The sequence below is a fragment of the Zea mays genome, chromosome 4, assembly GCF_902167145.1.
Source record: "Zea mays cultivar B73 chromosome 4, Zm-B73-REFERENCE-NAM-5.0, whole genome shotgun sequence".
NCBI lineage: Eukaryota > Viridiplantae > Streptophyta > Magnoliopsida > Poales > Poaceae > Zea > Zea mays.
Window position 1 is genome coordinate 133,617,619 of NC_050099.1, and position 20,118 is coordinate 133,637,736.

Sequence of the window (20,118 nt, forward strand, 5' to 3'; positions counted from 1 at the left end):
CCATCACAATCTCGTCAGCGGATTGAAGGAAAGCGAAATCAGAGGGAAGCAGGGTAATATTTGGAGGCAGAAAGGTGAAGGTAGGGCTTAGAATGCAGAGATGTGCGGCGACGTGATATAAATGGGGTTTTCCCGGGTCAGACACCGTTTCTAAAAAGTGCCAAGTCATCACTCAGAAAAAAGCAAGACGTCCTGGCATAACTCGGCAGCTACCTCTAAAGCGCCGACATGGTCCGGGATAACTCGGCAGCTACCTCTAAAGCACTGACATGGCCCGACATAACACGGCGGCTACCTCTAAAGCGCCGATGTGACTCAGCATAACTCGGCGGCTACCTCTAAAACGCTGACATGACCAGACTTAACTCGGCTGTTACTTCTAAAACGCCGACATGGTCTAGAGCAGCTCGACAGTTATCTCTAAAAAACGCTGACGATGCATAACTCAGCCGTTTTCTCCATGTAAACGCCAGCAGAACCAAATGCGACTCAACAATTACCAGTCATTACTCGGATGTTATCTCTAAGAACAACGGCAGCGCTGGGAATGAATACAAGCTATCGATTAACTATAAAAGAGCGATGGAAAAGCAAATAGGAGAGACTCAGAACAAGCTGATTTTTTTTCAATATATTGATAAGGGTCGGTCTTCCTTCCCGAAGACCAACTCATTATGAGTCGGTCTTCCTTCCCTTTTTTGCTACATTACACTACTACACCACCACACTGCTTACACTACTCTATACTACTAACTACTACTACATTATTTCACTATTACTAATACCACTTGTACTGCTACTTATCCATAGTAATATTTAAGCCAGCGGCGCTTTGCCACTGGCCCTGCCGCCGTCGTCCTTGCCGCTGCCGCCGTCGCCCTTGCCACTGCCGCCGTCGCCCTTGCTGCCGTCGCCCTTGCCTTTGTCGCCGCCGTTGCCCTCGTCATCGCCGTCGCCACCGCTCCCCTCCTCGGACGAGTCGGAGGAGTCCTCCTCGTCCGAGGAGATCTCCGACTCATCCGAGCCCTCAAGCCTGGAGCGCTCGATGGTCCGGATGTACGTCCACACCTCAGCGGCGATCCCCTGGGAATCGTCCGAGTCATCGGACGACACCGGGGGAGAGGCGTAGGCTGGCGACCCCTCGGACTCGGAGGAGAACTCCTCCTCTGAGTACTCGGAGTCACCAAAGTCCTCGGAGGGGGGACTCGGCTCGCGCTTCCGCTTGTCGCCGGAGTGGTGCGAGGAACTTTCGCCTTTCTTGCTCTTGCCCATGGTTGAGTAGAAGAGAAGAGAAAAGAGGAGAATAAGCAACAAATGACCGAGAGATGTGTGAAGACACCAGCGAAGCAAGCGCTCTATTTATAGGGGCGGGAGGCAACCGCTCATCTCCTACCACGGTCATTGAACAGTCGCAAATATTCAATATGCAATTCAAATCGTCTGGAAACAAGTCAGGCGACAGATGCCGTTTCACGTAAGATGACACCCATTAGGACTGAAGTCAACTGCTTGGACGATATGATTACACCCCTTGGTCATGTCAAGTTACTACTCAGGGGCAGTTTGCTAAACGCTCAGCGCACCAAGCCGTCCCTTGGCTACACCCATTAGGGGGGGACGTCCAGGAATTTTCAATAGATTTTCCCAAGCAGTCGCATCCATATAGTATACACAATGAATGTATCAAGGCAGAAGGAAGATATCTATAGAGATCGAAGGAAAGCCAAAAATAGCTGCTAAAGTACAAGTCTAATCAACAAAGGCATTGAAGCACGAAGCGAAATGAAGACCAGCCAAAGAGCCATCTACCGGACGTCCAATCTGTCGCCGATCAAATAAATTTCAAACCTAACAGGACATGGGTAGACCACATTGCTGATCTCAAAGGCAAAACCATATGCTGATCTCTAAAGCATAAGGCTGATGATATAATGCTGAATTCTAAGGCATTCGACGAAGATTAAATGATGATTTCTAAAAGCATGAGATGAAGACCTTTGAGTGGATTATTTTCAGTAATCCACTCAAAGCTCGGGGGCTACACCCATTGGGTGCACCTCCGGTGCACCCAATGAATCATTAACCCCAGAAGACAGAATGCTGATCTCTAAAGCATGAACTAATGACGAAATGCTGATTTCCAAAGCATAAGACAAAGATGAACCAACGACTTCTAAAAGGCAGGAAATGAAGACCTTTGAGCGGATTATTTTCAGTAATCCACTCAATGCTCGGGGGCTACACCCATTGGGTGCACCTCTGGTGCACCCAATGAATCTTCAACCTCCAAAAACGAAGTGCTGATCTCTAAAGCATAAGCTGACCGTTCAAAGCTCAGAAGCAACGACTTGACAAGCATACTGTCAAAGCGTCCACATTTTTAATCAAAACTGCAAGCTGGACCTAGGATCTTTGGGCTGATTATTTCAAAATCAACTCAAAGATTGGGGGCTTGTGGGGGGCAAATATCCCTTGGGTCCACTAGAAGGCTAGAAGGCCTCGAAAGGCCTTGGGCCCATTGTTTCGCAAAGCCATTCCTTCGTGGGCCTGGGGAGGAATGTCTGGCGGAGTGGATCGACGCAAGATTGGATCAACTCGAGCCAGACCGCCCAATGCATTTAAGCATTATTCACAGCAGTGATCCAATTCTCTCGCGCTGCGCCCTCAGGCGTCGAAACTGAATGATGATAAGTCGGCAGAATTGTAGGAAGATAAGCTCAGTCGGTTCACTATTACTTAGGCACACGTTGTTATCATATCCGTGTGTAACGCCCCACGGTCGAGTATATAAGGCCTAGGGGGCACCCCCTCAAACGACAACTCACTCATTAGCCATCTACTCAGCTCTCTAGCATCCTTCGAACTAGAGAACTCCCCTGTAACCTACCACATAAAAGATCCACACCAAGAAGTAGGGTGTTACGCCTTTCTAAGCGGTCCGGACCTGTATAAAATTGTCCACTGTCTCGTGCATCCAACACGAACTATCGAGCTACAGTCGGTAACACCATCCTACTCCAAAAAGTACCGCGAGGGGCAACCCTAGGTACGCGGTCAGACCCAAAACACCGACACAAGTCACTAAGTATTTGAGGTGAATTTGGGACTTGGAGAGACTTTGATCTTTTGAATTGTGTCTAGGAGTGAATGCTAGAGCTCTTGTAATGAATGTAATACTCAGAATTCTTGGATGCTTGGAGTTGTGGTGGTTGGGGGTATTTATAGCCCTCAACCACTAAAGTAGCCATTAGGGAGGCTGCTGGCGATGGGCGCACCGGACAGTCCGGTGCGCCACCGGACAGGTCCTGTTCACTGTCCGGTGAGCCGCCACGTCACCCAACCGTTAGGGTTCGGAGCGAAGTCGACCGTTGGAGCTTTGTCTCCTTGCGGCACCGGTCAGTCCGGTTGTAATACCGAAATAGTAAGAGTAATAGAATGTACAAGGAAAGATAGATATAAAAGGTTCATGTGACCACTAGTGTTGATATTTTCAAATATTTCAAATCCTCAGATTAACCCTGACTACCAATAAAAATACTAAATAAAAGAATGTGCATCATGCTGGAGTTTAGTTATTTGTGCATTTAATAAAAATAGTAATGTGGATAAAAAGATAATAAAGAGTTGAGAATTTGGATTTAATCTCAAAAGTGCAAAAGGGGGGAAAATTGGAAATGAAATAGAAAGAGAAATACTATACAAAACAAAATAAAAATTATAAATAAATAATTACCATACTATGATCAAAATAAACATTTTAAAATTAAGACAAATTTGTCACCAAGATTTGGGTTTAAACTGGAATTTAAGTTTGAATTTGAAATGGATAGGAAAAATAAAATAGAGAAAAAAAGTAAGAGTGTGACTGAGACTTGGGCCGAATCTGCACTTGGCGGCCCATTTAACCCACTCCCGCGCGGCCACATGATTAAATGGCGCTGACACCTGGGCCCCGCCCGTCAGTCGGCGCATGCGCTCTCCTCACAACCTGGCGCCAACATGCGGGTCCTCCCTGGACAATCACTCCTCTCCCTCGCTCGCTTTTTCGCCTCCCAGCAACCACTGGCGTGTGGGGTGAGGTTTTCAGCCACTCGCTAGTCGCCCAGTCCGCGTCGTGCACCTGCTACATTGACAGGTGGACCCGACCACACAGGTTCGTCAACGACCTCCCGCATGGAGCACGGCATGGGCGGACCTGCCAAATCCCGCGGTCCCGCCGCTGACCGAGCTCGACCGGGGTATATAACCCAATCACGTCTCGCCTCCTCCTCAACCAACCACGCCGCCACCAGAGAAACCACGGATTGAGGAGAAGGAGAGCTCGTCGCCGTGAGAGAAGGGTGAGACAGCCACCATAGGCGCGCGCGTGTGTGCGCCACCAGTCGGGATCCACCGTGGGCTCCAAACCGATCTAGGGCCTCCCTGGGTTGTTGCGTGACGACCACGGACGCGGTGGCGACCTAGGATCTCGGGAATTTCTCATCGGAATTGGAGAAGTCATCGTGCTTGTGCTCTGCCGTGGCTAGGGATTGCGACGCTGCGATTCACGGTACTAAAGCTCCTGCTGCATTCACTGCTTCATTGGGATTGTGTGGGTACCATCGGGACCGCATTTGGGGCCGTGGACCACCAGTTGGCATGCTCGCCGGTGAGCCTCCGTCGCGGTTCGGGGTGGCGCCGCTGCTCCGGCCAACAGAAAGGGGGGGTAGGCATCTGGTCGTCCGTTCGATGATATGCGACCTAGATTAGGTGGTCGCATACCCATTCACTGTTGGAATCCAAGTCGTTGATCTGCCAATCGGACGGGTGGGTTTAATCTCACTTCATAAAATCTTGACCATCAGATTGGTATCGAACGATCGTAGCTTCATACCAGTTCAGTATTGAAAGCTTCTAATCTATGCCGTCCGTAGTGAATCCAGCGGCTCAGTAAGAACCATACCCCGTCGGCCATGCCTATTTGCGTAAGAGCCCTCCTGGAATTTTGGATCTAACCCGCAGTCCAGCCTTACTGTGCTCTGTGTCTTGGAAAAAATAGGATTTGGCCCATGTGTTATACGTAAATAGTGCGCCCAGTCCAGGGAATTATAAAATCCAGAAAAAGTGATTAGAAAATGATTTTTAATGAGAAAATAAATGCTAGAATTTGTGTAATTCATATAAAATTGATATGAAGCCCAAATCAATCCATTCCAATTTCTATAATCTTGTAATATTATTGTTTATCAGTTAGTACCACTGTTTTGACGTGAAAGTTACATTAAAATTAATAGCCTATTTAATCTTATACCAAACACATAAAAACTTCAGAAATTCATAACTTCCCCATTTTAATTCTGAATTGACTCGTTCCAGTTGCGTTAGTCTCGTACAAATATTTACAATGCAATAACAACATTTATTATACCATGTCTCATTCTTTTCTAATTAGATCTTTATTTAACTTATTTTGGTTAGTCTTGTTAATGTGCTCATCACTATTTACTAAAATATGATCTATGGTCAATTTATAAGTTAGATTAAAGTTAAGATAATTATTTATAGAATAACCTCTTATATGATTTATATTAACCAATTTATAATATAGTTTAATATTTTAATTACATAAATCCTCCATAAAATCATAACTCCTTAACCGTAACTCCAATCTTAGTGGTTGTCGAACCCACGATCTCGTATCGACGCGTAGATCATTATTATGCAGTTTGTTCTTATGTTTGGTGTGATGTTAATTATGTCTATAGCATGTTTGTTTGTATTGCTACGACTAGCAGTGCGGTCACGAGTCACCTGAAGCTCATCCTGGTACCTGGGATATCAAGTCCCAGGCAAGTTATGCCCTTGATCCACTTTTGTTACCCAATAATGTTCTTTATTATCACTATTCAATGCATAGGTTTAATTTTGATGGGACCCAATAGGTCACCCTAGTCTGAATATCTTTTACATTGTTTACCCCTGAATCATTTGGGTAGTTATGCTATTGCTTTACATGGTTTTGGGTTAATATTTCATTATATCCATGTTCCAATTATTTTGTTATTCTATTTATGTTCATGTCAAGATCATTAATGTTAATTGGAACATGGAGCTTAACTTGAGAAACACGTGCCACCACAAGGGTGGAATGGGACGCCCTTGGCTAACTAATTAGGAGAGCTAGTGGAAGACTACCTTACTCGAGAGGGGCAAGGGCAGTAGGGGAGTTGCATGCAAGGAGGTTCTCGGGTTGATTTTGCTACAATGGCGGTCAGACGAGGGATTCTTGCAAGTGCTCTTCCCATAAACTATAGCAGGTTTTCGGAAGCTAGTGGAACTTTGTAAAGGCCTCGTAGTGGATCCCTAGCCATTCACCTCGGTAGTTGAGAGCACCTAGAGGGGGGGGGGTGAATAGGTGATCCTATAAAATTCAACAACTAATAGCCACAAAACTTGGTTAAGTGTTAGAATGGCTAAGTAGCGAGCTCTTGCGACCACACAAGTATCACAGAAAAACAATGACAAAAGACACGCGAGTTTATCCCGTGGTTCGGCAAGTATAACACTTGCCTACCTCCATGTTGTGGCGTCCCAATGGGCGAGGGTTGCACTCAACCCCTTTCAAGTGATCCAATGATCAACTTGAATACCACGACTTTTCTTTGCTTATCTCTTTTTCCGTTCGCGAGGAATCTCCACAAGTTGGAGTCTCTCGCCCTTACAATAAAGATCACAGTGAAAGCACAAGAGTAAGGATGGGAAGCAACACACACAAATCCGCAGCAATACACACGCACACAAGCCAAGACTTGAGCTCAAAATGAAGCACAACGAGTTCACTACAAGAACAGAGCTCAAATCACTAACACGATCGATCAAGTGCGCGGAGACAGAGTGTGGAAGACTTAGAATGCTCAAAGTATACTTGGGTTACTCCTCCATGCGCCTAGGGGTCCCTTTTATAGCCCCAAGGCAGCTAGGAGCCGTTGGAGACCAACAAGGAAGGCCAAAGTTGCCTTCTGTTAGGTGGCGCATCGGACAACCACTGTTCATGTCCGGTGCGCGATTTCCTTCCATTCCTGGCGCAGCCGGCCGTTGCAACTTCGGGCTGGTTGGTGCACCGGACAGTCCGGTGCACACCGGACAGTTTGGTGCCCCCTGCCGACCGTTGGAGCGGGCCACGCGTCGCCCACGGATTTGCCGGCCGACCGTTGCACTGGCGACCGTTGGCTCACCGGATAGTCCAGTGTACCACCGGACAGTCCGATGAATTATAGCCGTACACCGCCGAAGTTTTCCCGAGAGTGGCCAGTTCGCCGGAGACCAGTCTGGCGCACCGGACACTGTCCGGTGCACCACCGGACAGTCCGGTGTGCTAGACTGTGCTGAGTCTTGGCCGCACACAGGCACTCTCTTCCAATCTTTTTCTTTTCCTGTTTCTAGCACTTAGATAACTTCATTAGTACTCAGAACAAATGTACTAAGTCTAGAAACACACCTTTTTGTTGATTTGCACTTCATTCATCATTTGGCATATAATAACCCACTTAATATGTGTTGGACACTTAATCACCAAAATATACTAGAAATGGCCCAAGGGCACATTTCCCTTTCAATCTCCCCCTTTTTGGTGATTTATGCCAACACATCAAAAAGCAACAAATAGAAGTGCAACATCAATGCAATTGAGAACAAAAATAGTCTTTGACAAGATTTGACATATTTGGATCGTTCTTTGCCACCACTTGGTTTGTTTTTGCAAATCAAATTCATTTTCCTATCTCTAAGTCAAACACACTTGTTTGTGCACAAAGAGAGATAATCCAAGAGTAAAAATGATTAGAGCCAAAAACTCCCCCTTTTTCCCATAATCAAACATTCTCCCCACAAGAGACCAAATTTTGATAGTAAGAGTATTTTGACAAATCAAAAGTTCTACTCTACTCATTTTAAAAATTTCACAAGTGGTAGCTGATCCATTTGCTTTGGCCTTATTTTCTCCCCCTTTGGCATTAAGAACCAAAACAGGATCATTCTTGGCCCTTTAACCCCATTGCCTCACCAAAATTGTCAATTAAGAGCAAAAAGGCAATAAGAGCATAGATATGAACTTGGAGTTAATACCGGAGTGCAGTGGAAGTCTTTGCATGGTCCAAGTTCACACTTCCCTTTCAATTCACCTTTGAGGCTACATTAAGTAAACTCAACACAAATGTTAGTCTCAAAGGATCAAGTTGTAGCACTTCTCCCCCTAAATATGTGCATTACTCACACATGGACTTGTGAGGTCCGGGGATCCCTTGCACAACTTGAGCACCAGAAGTAAACAACAAATCTCATAAGTGCATAAAGTAACTTGATCAAGGGCATAAAACACATGTATGCTATAAATCAATCCAAGTTACGCGAATCTAAGACATTTAGCTCACTACGCAGCCTGCAAAAGCTTTTCTCATCTAAAGGCTTGGTAAAGATATCGGCTAGCTAGTTCTCGGTGCTAATATAGAACACTTCGATATCTCCCTTTTGCTGGTGGTCTCTCAAAAAGTGATGCCGGATGTCTATGTGCTTAGTGCGGCTGTGTTCAACAGGATTATCCGCCATGCGGATTGTCACATAGGAGTGGGACTTTGCTCAGATTGTAGCCAAAGTCCCGAAGGGTTTGCCTCATCCAAAGTAGTTGCGCGCAACACTGTCCTGCGGCAACATACTCGGCCTCAGCGGTGGATAGGGCAACAGAGGTTTGTTTCTTAGAACTCCAAGACACCAGGGACCTTCCTAGGAATTGGCACGTTCCTGATGTACTCTTCTTATCAACCTTGCACCCGGCATAATTGGAGTCTGAATATCCAATCAAGTCAAAGGTAGACCCCTTTGGATACCAGATCCCGAAGCAAGGCGTAGCAACTAAATATCTAAGAATCCGCTTAACGGCCACAAGGTGACATTCCCTTGGGTCGGATTGAAATCTAGCACACATGCATACACTAAGCATAATATCCGGTCTACTAGCACATAAACAAAGCAAGGAACCTACCATAGACTGGTATGCCTTTTGATCAACGGACTTACCTCCTTTGTTGAGGTCGACATGTCCGTCGGTTCCCATCAGTGTCTTCGCGGGCTTGGCGTCCTTCATCCCAAACCGCTTGAGAAGATCTTGAGTGTACTTCATTTGAGAGATGAAGGTGCCGTCCTTGAGTTGCTGCACTTGGAACCCAAGAAAGTAGTTCAACTCGCCCATCATCGACATCTCAAATTTCTGTGTCATCACCCCGCTAAACTCCTCACAAGACTTTTGATTAGTAGAACCAAATATTATGTCACCGACATAAATTTGGCACACAAATAGGTCACCATCTGTTGGGGACTCGTTCTCAAATGCTATGAATTAAGAACAAGGCAACATAAAATGTTAAATGTTAATGCCCTTCGTCCGCTGAAGCATTATTTCCTTAAGGATTTAATGAACTTCGGACGAAGGTTAAAGACGGTACAATTACGAAGGTTGAATCTTCGTAATTGAACTCTCAGAGATTGTATAAAATAATTCGAGATATGAAGCATTAACGACAAATAAATTATAAATAAACAACATCATTCTCATATTATACAAGCTTGATGTATTCAAATGTTAGATACATTTATACCTCTGCCTTGGCAAAGAATAATTTCCGAGTGATGCGATTGCAATTGCAAGAATGCGTGAACAGTAAAGGAATATTGTTCACTATTTATAGGCACAGGACACAGCCTGTGAGGAATTACAATCATGCCCCTCATAAAAGTTTACAACATCGACTCAGACCTTTATGGACTAAAAGGTCATTCTATCTTTAAGTCGGTTCGTCCCTTCACCTTCGGATATGTTGTATTATCAAAACTTCATGAATGATACCTTTGGCATCACGTACGGGCAGCTTCAGCCGAAGCTGTCTCTTTCTGCAGGACCTTCGGCGACGAAGCATGGTCCCAACAGTAGCCCCTTCGTGGTGCTAGATCATTTTTCGTAACGAGCTTGATCCGTGAAAAAAGTCTCTTAGGCTTCAGGAAGCCGAAGGTCCGAAAAACACCTTCCCTGAGCTCGTTGTCGAGAAACGATAGCGGTCCCACCCTGCAGGGTTACTATTTGGTCTCTGCGATCCACCGCGCAGTGGGTGTGAGCAGCTGTTTGCCCGGTGTAAAAATCCTGACGATTTACCTTCTTACCTGCAGTACTATATAAACAGACGGGTAGGTGTGAAGTTACCACAGCATTCATTGCTATTGCACTGTTTTGCTGCCAAATTTTTTAACCATAGCCGAAGTTTGACTCTCGCAATCAGACGAAGCTCCAGTTTAAAGCCTACTTCGTCAGAAGAAAAAGCTTCGGAAGAAAAAGTTTTTTAGTTCCCAAGAAATTCAGAATTAAATGGCCAGAGTGCGCTCTACCGCTAGAGTTGAGCGTGAGGGAGGCGAAGCCGAAGGAGCGGAGACTGTTCCTATCTCCGAAGCGATGCAACGATCCGGACTGGTGACCTCGGAAGGAATCCGTACTGCCGAGACAGAGCAGACTATTGCCGATACAGAACAAGTTGCTGCCGAAGCGGAAGAAGGAGATATTGAGGAAGCTGATTCCGATGATGATTACCATATTGCCGTGCCAAGCAAGCCCAGCCATTTGGACTTCGGAAAGTCGACTGTCTCCAAGGCTGATTTCTCCAAAATGGTGAAGTCGGGCTATTTCAGTGAGAATGAGAAGAAGCTGCTTCGCTTCTGGGGGGAAGAAACTACCCCGAAGCCAGAAAAGGATGAAATAGTTATTTTCAAGAGCTTTCTAAAAGCTGGGTTGAGATTCCCCTTAAATAGGATGATCTCTGATGTGCTGCAAAGATTTGGTATCTATTTTCACCAACTAACTCCCAACGCGATTGTCAGGCTCAGCGTCTATATCTGGGCTCTCCGAAGCCAGGCGGTGGAGCCGTTTGCCGACAGCTTCTGTCGAGTTCATGAGCTGCATTACCAAACTAAGGCCAGAAAAGATGGATTGCATGAAAATTTTGGTTGCTATAATTTTGCTTATCGGAAAACCACGAAGTTTCCCGTGATCAGCTACCGAAGCAAATGGCCGGCAGGCTGGAAATCAGAATGGTTTTATGTCAAAGTTGATGAAGACAAAGAGAAGCTGGTTCAGAGCCCTCTTGAACTAATCTTCGGAGAAACAAGACCCCGATGCAAAATGGCAGTAGAAGGTCCAACTTGGGCTGCACTGGGTGAATTCAAAATTATTGCAGAACATATTGGCACTAGAGATTTAGTGCAGGAATTCCTGGCCTTCAGAGTTTTTCCAACTATGAAAGAGTGGACAATGCCGAAGCTTAAAGGGGAAAAGAAAGAGGGGGAACTCATCCGACTGCCCTACTATTATAAGTTCAAGAAATATTTTAAAGTACCCTGCCAAGAATGGCTTGATACAATTGAAATAATGAGTAATGAAATTCTTGGGAATTACTCTAAAAAAGAGGACCAACTGATGACAGCGGCCTTCGACACTCGGCCGAAACGAAGGCTGAACAGGGTGCTTGATGCCATAGGATTTGAATATGCTGACTACGGCCGACTGGGCGGAGATGCTGGAGGCCCGAAGCGAAAAAGGATTGCCAGCGCTACTGACGAAGAAGTCGTCAAGGTAGCCAAAAAGAAAAAGAAAGATTCTGAAAATCTAAGCGCTGAAGAGTTAAATCCTGAGCCGAAGGTAGCCACTACAAGAAAGAGAAAAAGTGCATCCCCAGAGCCGGAAACGCCGATCCGAGAAGAAGATACTCCTGCTTCTCCTTCTGCTGTTGAAGTAGAAGAGATTATGAAGGTAATGACTGAACCCTTGCCTATCAGGCTAAGTCCGCTGGCACTGGAACTGACGAAGTTTTTTCAGAGGGACAAGGCAGCTTCGGCAGCAAAAAGTCCTGTGAAGCCGAAAAACGGAGAATTATTCAAGTGACAGATGTGATCCATCAGACACCGCCACCAGCGACGGTGTCAAAAATTGTCTTTGCCGAGACTGCCGAAGCCGAAGGAGCCGCAGCCGAAGCTACTGGAGTGGAAACCACTGAAGCTGAGACCGGCGAAGCCAAAGCTACTGGGGCCGAAGCCGGGACCACCGAAGAGTTGAACCTGGAAACCACACTTGAGGTTATTGACAATATACTCCTGAAAATGGCTGAAGAAGAAACTACTGCAGCTGCGGTGAGCACGGCAACTGAAAAGGGGAAAGAGCAAATTGATGAAATTTCGGAAGAAGAAGATTTTAACTTTCAAGATCTACTTGGACAAGAGTTAACAGACGCTGAGAAAGAGGAGTTGAAAAAATATGCCATATCTTGCGGATATAAATCAGGGGCTATGCTATTTGGTGGGGTGAACGAAGGGAAACTAAGATGCCTTCGGAACCGTACCGAGGCCAAAATTGTTAGAACCCTCTCCAAAAGCATTGGCTTGCCGAAGCTGGAAACTGACTTCTGCCGTTATCAACGACACCACATTGCCGGAAGCTTGCTTTATGCTAACTTCAAGGTAACGAATATTTTTGCTATTTTATTACTATTATTACTATCTTTTAGGTCGCGTTCTAACGAAGATCGTTTCGACAGAGCATATTATTAAGCAAGGTTCTAAAAATGCAACAAGATCTGGAAGAAGAGAAAAACAAAGCCGTCATTCAAGATTTGGCTGAAAAAGTTGAAAATCACGAAGCCAATCTGAAAAAGAAAGACTTCATAATCCAAGACCTTGAAATCATGGTCAAAGAGCATGAAGGTGCATTAGAAAAGAAGGATTTTGTTATTCAGACCACGGAGGACTCTTTGGCTGAAGTCCAAACTGAGAATGACAAATTAAAGAATGAATTGCTCCGACAATCAGAAAAATTCGAGCAAGAAAAGAAATATCTTGAAGCAAGCCTGAAAACTGAAGTGGATAAATACTCAAATTTGCAGAAATCCTTTAAAGAACTTCAGGAGAAATGCTTAAGCTTCGGCAGCCGATGTGTGCAGCGGCTGAAGGACGTGTTTCACTTTGTCGGAGCTAGCTCTTCGAAATTTACACCTTCAGCTGAAAATCTGCCAAGAACATTAGAATATATTGAAGGCGAAGTTGACGCCCTTGACAAAGTTATTGGTGGGCACGCCGACTTCTGCACCCTAGTAGCTTCTCGGGGCACAGCTACGACTTTTTTGAAGGCTGGCTGCACGCATGGAAACATTGTGAACAGACCAAACTTCAGCTTGTCAGCTTCAGATTTGATAGATATCCCAAGCTTAGCCAGAAGCATCGGAAATAGATTCATGACCCAGATCTGGGTAAGTGGCGGGCGGAAAATGGCAGGCGACGAAGCTCGAAGCCATCTTAAGCCGGTAAGAAACTTATGTTTGTTACTTTTACCTTCTCCTTTGAAATTTGTACCTTTCTTACTGTGCTGTTTGGTATATACAGGATGACGAAGCTGAAGATTGACAATGCTGAAGTTTGACAAAACTGAAGACGAAGCCTTAGCTGAAGCTTAAAATTGCTTATAATGTGCTTTCCTGCAAAAATTCTTGGAGAAACTCTTGTAATATGGAATAACTTATGTAAATTTGTACATACCTTGTAATATATCCTGTCTCCTTTATCCGCATTCAGTCTGCTTTGCTGTGGACGAAACTTCTCTTTTGAGCCGAAGGCGAAAAACACCTTCCCTTCTTTTCGTACACAACGAAGCATAGAAATTTTTTCCTTCGAATCTTTTCCTTATTTTCTGAAGCACATGTCTTTTTTTGTGTAGCATGATGATGATTCTATATATGTCTAAATGGATGTTTATAAATGCAAATGACATGATGACATGTAATATGCAAATGAATATTAGGACACATGTTCAAAAACCATAAGCACGGCCCTTCATCCCCTCAAAAATGATAAAAATCTTTTTGCCGTTTACTTTTCGGCTTCACCGTTTACTTTTAGGTGTATCAGCGTTGACTTTTCGCTGTAAGCCTCCCTTAGGAGCTTCTTCGCCTTTTACTTTCGGCGGAATCAGCGTTTATTTTTCGCTGTAAGCCTCCCTTAGGAGCTTCTTCGCCTTTTACTTTCGGCGGAATCAACGTTTATTTTTCGCTGTAAGCTCTGCATTCCCTTAGGAAGGACTTTTGAGTTTCTCCCTGTTTTCTTTTCTTTTTCTTTGCACTCGAAGGTGCGTTCGCAGCTTTTACATTTACATTTTTGGGGGATATCGCTCTTATAGAATTGAAATAAGGAAAAGAAAAATTACATGTTGTGGCCCCATTAAAAACCTTTCTCCCCCTTTGGAAAGGAAAAGGGTGCCACAAAAAAGAATATAAAAAATTACATCGAACTAAACATAATATCGCCGAAGCTCATCCGCATTCCACGATCTGGGAATGTCATTGCCGTCCAAATCCTTCAATCTGTAGGAACCGAGTCTTGACGAAGATACTACCAAAAAGGGGCCTTCCCACTTCAGCTGTAATTTGCCTACTGTTTCAGGGTTAGCTACTCTTCGAAGTACCAAGTGTCCTGGTTCAATGTTCTTTAGCTTGACCTTTCTATCACGCCATTTTATTGTTTCAGCTTGATATTTATTGATGTTTTCCACAGCTTGAAGTCTGATCCCTTCAATAGCATCTTTTTCTACAGAGCAATCAGCTTCGTTTTCGCCCTCTGCCGAAGCTACTGTCCTTATTGATCCTGTTTTAGCCTCTTCTGGGGTTATTGCTTCGTCACCAAACAATAGTTTAAAGGGTGTAAAGCCTGTTGATCTTGACATGGTTGTGTTATGACTCCACACCACTTTGATTAACTCGTCTGGCCACTTTCCCCTCGGCTGATTGAAGATTGACTTCATTATTCCTGTCATTATGATCCCATTGACTCTTTCAACAAGTCCATTTGATTCTGGGTGTCGGACTGATGCAAAATGGATCTTCGTGCCGATTTGATTACAAAATTCTCTGAAGGCTTCAGAATCAAACTGTGTCCCATTATCCACAGTAATAGCCTTCGGCACTCCGAAGCGACAAACAATGTTTTGCCAGAAAAACTTTTGAATAGTAAATGAAGTTATTGTGGCTAAGGGCTTCGCCTCAATCCATTTGGAAAAATATTCCACTGCCACCACCACATATCTTAAGTTCCCCTGTGCTGGTGGTAATGGACCTAGCAAATCCAGACCCCACCTTTGCAACGACCAAGTGGGTTGTATTAATTGAGTTAAAGACGAAGGTTGTTTTTGATCTCTTGCACATTTCTGACAACCTTCGCACTTTTGAACTAAATCCGCTGCATCCGAAGCTGCCTTTGTCCAATAAAATCCTTGGCGAAAAACTTTCCCAAGCAAGGGCCTAGATCCAATGTGAGATCCACACAGACCTGCATGTATGTCTGTTGGGCCTGTGCTTCGTCGCCGAAGGTCTTCTAGGAAGAAGCGGCCTTTGGTTGAAGCTGTTTGTATAAGATGGCCGAAGGTCCCTCTTCATGAAGCTTCGGTATTACAAACCGACTTAAAGATAGAATGACCTTTTAGTCCATAAAGGTCTGAGTCAATGTTGTAAACTTTTATAAGGGGCATACTTGTAATCCCTCACAGGCTGCGCCCTGTGCCTATAAATAGTGAACAGTATTCCTTTACTGTTCACGGATTCCATTAACTGCAATCGCATATTCTGGAATTCAACCTTTTGTCAAGGCAGAGGTATTATTGTATTCAATGATTGGATATATAAAGAAAATATAATATAATTCGTCTATGACTTGTTTACTTCTTTTGTATCTTTCATTTTATGTCATCTTGCAATATCTATTGAAATCTTAGTACGAAGATCTAAGCTTCGTAATTTTACTCTCATCAACCTTCGTCCAAGACCCATTATCCTCAAGGGAATAATGTTTCATGGACGAAGGACGTTGACATTTAACATTTTATGTTGCCTTGTTCTTAATTCATAGCACTTGAGAACGAGTCTCCAACATTGGCGCCCACCTCCGGTGAACTCACTTCCACTTTTCGAGCTGATGGCTTCGTTCAACGATCAAGCTGGAGCTGCTTCGGACCCGAAGCTGGTGCTCCCAATCACAGGTGGTTCGTCCTCAGAGCCAGCTAACAAGAAACAAAAGAAGGAAGCACAGAGAAGGGTACAGCATGTTGGGGTGCAAGGACCCTTCATCAAGTCAAGATGATCTCACATTCCTATTACCTTCTCCCAAGAGGACCTTCAGCTCAAGGATTACCCACACAACGATGCCATGGTTATCTCTTGTGTTATCAAAGGATTTCTGGTCCACAATGTCTTGGTTGACACAGGCAGTGCAACTGACATCATATTTGCTAAGGCCTTCAGACAAATGCAAGAGCCAGAAGATAAGATTCATGATGCTACACATCCTCTCTGTGGCTTCGGAGGAAGACAAATTGTAGCACTGGGCAAGATTACCATGTCAGTGACCTTCGGGTTCATCAACAACACTAGAACTGAGCAAGTTGTGTTTGACATTGTTGACATGGAATACCCTTACAATGCAATTATTGGTCGTGGCACCCTCAATGCTTTTGAAGCAATTCTTCACCCTGCCTATCTTTGCATGAAGATACCTTCGGATCAAGGACCCATCGCTATTCATGGAAGCCAGGAAGCTGCCAGAAGGGCCGAAGGAAACTGGACTGATTCAAAAGCAATCCATAACATAGATGGAGCTGAAGCTTGTGAACAATACAAATTCAGAAGGGAGAAAGCAGCTTCAGCAGATCAGCCGAAGCCCATGCTCTTATGTGAGGATATAGCAGAGCAGAAGGTGCTGTTGGGCTCTCAGTTATCCGAAGAACAAGAGAAAACCTTGATAAGGTTTTTGTTCAACAACAAAGATGTTTTTGCATGGTCAGCCAATGATCTCTGCGGAGTTAATAGGGATGTTATTGAGCATTCGCTCAATGTCGATCCATCCTTCAGACCCAGAAAGCAAAGGCTTCGGAAAATGTCAGATGATAAGGCCGAAGGTGCTCGCAACGAAGTCAAAAGACTCCTCAGTGCAGGAGTTATCAGAGAAGTAAAGTACCCAGAATGGCTAGCTAATACTGTTATGGTAAAAAAGGCCAATGGCAAGTGGCGAATGTGTATCGATTTTACAGATCTTAACAAGGCTTGTCCGAAGGATGAATTCCCATTGCCAAGGATAGACTCTTTAGTTGATGCAGCAGCTTCTTCAGAGCTCATGAGTCTGTTAGACTGTTATTCAGGCTATCATCAAATCTGGATGAAGAAGGAAGATGAGCCAAAGACTAGCTTCATAACTCCAAGTGGCACATATTGTTATCTTCGGATGCCTGAGGGGCTCAAAAACGCTGGAGGAAGTTTCAGCAGAATGACTGCGAAGGTTCTCCAGTCTCAGATAGGCAGAAATGTGCTAACTTATGTTGATGACATCATTGTAAAAAGCACGAAGCAGGAGAATCATATTGCTGACTTGCAGGAGACCTTCGCCAGTTTCAGACAAGCTGGCTTAAAGTTGAATCCAGAAAAATGCGTCTTCGGAGTAAAGAAGGGGAAATTTCTAGGATGCTTGGTTTCAACAAAGGGAATTGAAGCTAATCCAAGTAAGATTGAAGCTATACTTCGGATGGAGCCACCAACTACAAAAAAGGGGGCTCAAAGATTGACAGGAAGGTTGGCATCTCTCAATAGATTCATATCCAGATCAGCAGAGAGAAACTTACCATTCTTCGAAGTGCTGAAGTCAGCCGAAGTCTTTCAATGGGGACCAATCCAGCAGAAGGCCTTCGAAGAGCTGAAGCAGTATTTAATAGATCTAACAGCACTAACTCCACCTATGCCAGGGGCTCCTTTATTATTATATGTGGCAGCTTCGCACTCAGCGGTAAGTGCAGCACTTGTCCAGGAGAAGCTTGATGGCCAAGCCAGGAAATAGGTCCCAGTATATTTTGTATCTGAAGTTCTTAGTATATCAAAGAAAAACTACACAGAATTAGAGAAGGTGTTATATGCTGTTTTGATGGCATCCAGGAAGCTTCGGCACTATTTTCAAGCTTACAACATAATTGTTCCTTCTTCACAACCTCTGAAGGATATTATGAGGAACCGAGAAGCTACTGGAAGGATTGGAAAATGGGCTGCAGAGCTCAATGAATTTTGTATTGAATATGTTCATAGATCTTCGATTCAGTCCCAGGCGTTAGCAGACTTCATTGCTGACTGGACGCGAGGGGCTCAGGAGGAAGAAGCAAATAAAGACACCGAAGCATGGACAGTGTTTTGCGATGGGTCCTGGGGAACCTTCGGAGCGGGAGCGGCTGCTGTGTTGGTTTCACCTTCCAAAGTTAAAACTTGTTATGCGGCAAAGCTTGATTTTAGTTGCACAAACAACATTGCCGAGTACGAAGCCCTGCTTCTGGGTCTTCGGAAGCTAAAAGCAATGGGAATCAGAAGGGCTGTTCTTAAAACTGATTCCCAAGTTGTTTCGGGTCATATCGACAAGAGTTGCAAGGCTAAAGATCCGAAGCTTGAAAAGTATCTGGATATGGTTCGAAGAGTTGAAGCTTCCTTCGAGGGATTTTCTGTCAAAAATATCCCTCGAGGACAAAATGAGCATGCTGATTTGCTAGCTAAGTCAGCAGCACAAGGGCTGCCCTTACCTTCGGATGTCTTCTTCGAAACAATAAAAGCACCTTCGGTGGAACTTCTTGAAAGAGCAGTCCTCAATATATCTCCTGTTTATAGCGAAGATTGGAGGACTGAGATCATCTCTTATCTTCAGGGTAAATTCCTTTCAGATGACGAAGCTTATAACAGGAGGATAGAGGCAAGAGCTCGTCCATATGTCATGATAGAAGGAGAGTTGTACAAGCATGGAGTTTGTGCTCCGCTACTCAAGTGTTTATCCAGAACCGAAGGTATAGAGTTGATGAAAGAAATACATGCAGGCCTGTGTGGATCTCACATTGGATCTAGGCCGTTACTTGGAAAAATTTTCCGCCAAGGATTTTATTGGCCGAAGGCAGCTTCGGATGCAGCGGAATTAGTCCAAAAGTGCGAAGGTTGTCAGAAATGTGCACGAGATCAAAAACAACCTTCGTCCTTAACACAGCTCATACAACCCATTTGGCCATTGCAAAGGTGGGGCCTTGACTTGTTAGGTCCGTTACCACCGGCCCAAGGGAACCTAAGATATGTTGTAGTGGCGGTGGAATATTTTTCTAAATGGATTGAGGCAAAGCCTTTAGCTACAATAACTTCGGCCACCGTCCAAAAGTTTTTCTGGCAGAATATTGTTTGTCGTTTCGGGGTACCAAAGGCTATCACTGTGGATAATGGAACACAGTTTGACTCCGAAGCTTTTAGGGATTTCTGTGATCAAATTGGTACGAAGATCCATTTTGCATCAGTCAGACATCCGAAGTCAAATGGACTCATTGAAAGAGCCAATGGCATTATAATGACAGGAATAATGAAGTCAATCTTCAATCAACCAAGGGGAAAGTGGCCAGATCAGTTAACCAAAGTGGTGTGGAGCCATAATACAACAACATCAAGGTCTACAGGCTTTACCCCATTCAAGTTATTATTCGGTGACGAAGCAATAACTCCAGAAGAAGCTAAAACCGGATCAATAAGGGTAGTAGCTTCGGCAGCATCAGGTTCCGAAGCTGATTATTCTGTGGAAAAAGATGCTTTAGAAGGAATCAGGTTGCAAGCCGTGGAAAACATCAACAAATATCAAGCCGAAACAATTAAATGGCGAGATAGAAAGGTTCGGCTAAAGAATATTGAGCCAGGACACTTGGTGCTTCGGAGAGTGGCCAACCCAGAAACAGTGGGCAAGTTACAGTTGAAATGGGATGGACCTTTCTTAGTAGCATCTTCGTCAAGACCCGGTTCATACAGATTGAAGGATATGGACGGCAACGACATTCCTAGATCTTGGAATGCGGATGAGCTTCGGCGATATTATGTATAATTCGATGTAATTTTTCATATTTTTTATTTTTCTTTCATGGCACCCTTTTCCTTTCCGAAGGGGGAGAAAGGTTTTTAATGGGGCCATCACATGTAATTTCCTTTTTTAGTTCTATAAGAGCAAAACCCCCCAAGGAATGTA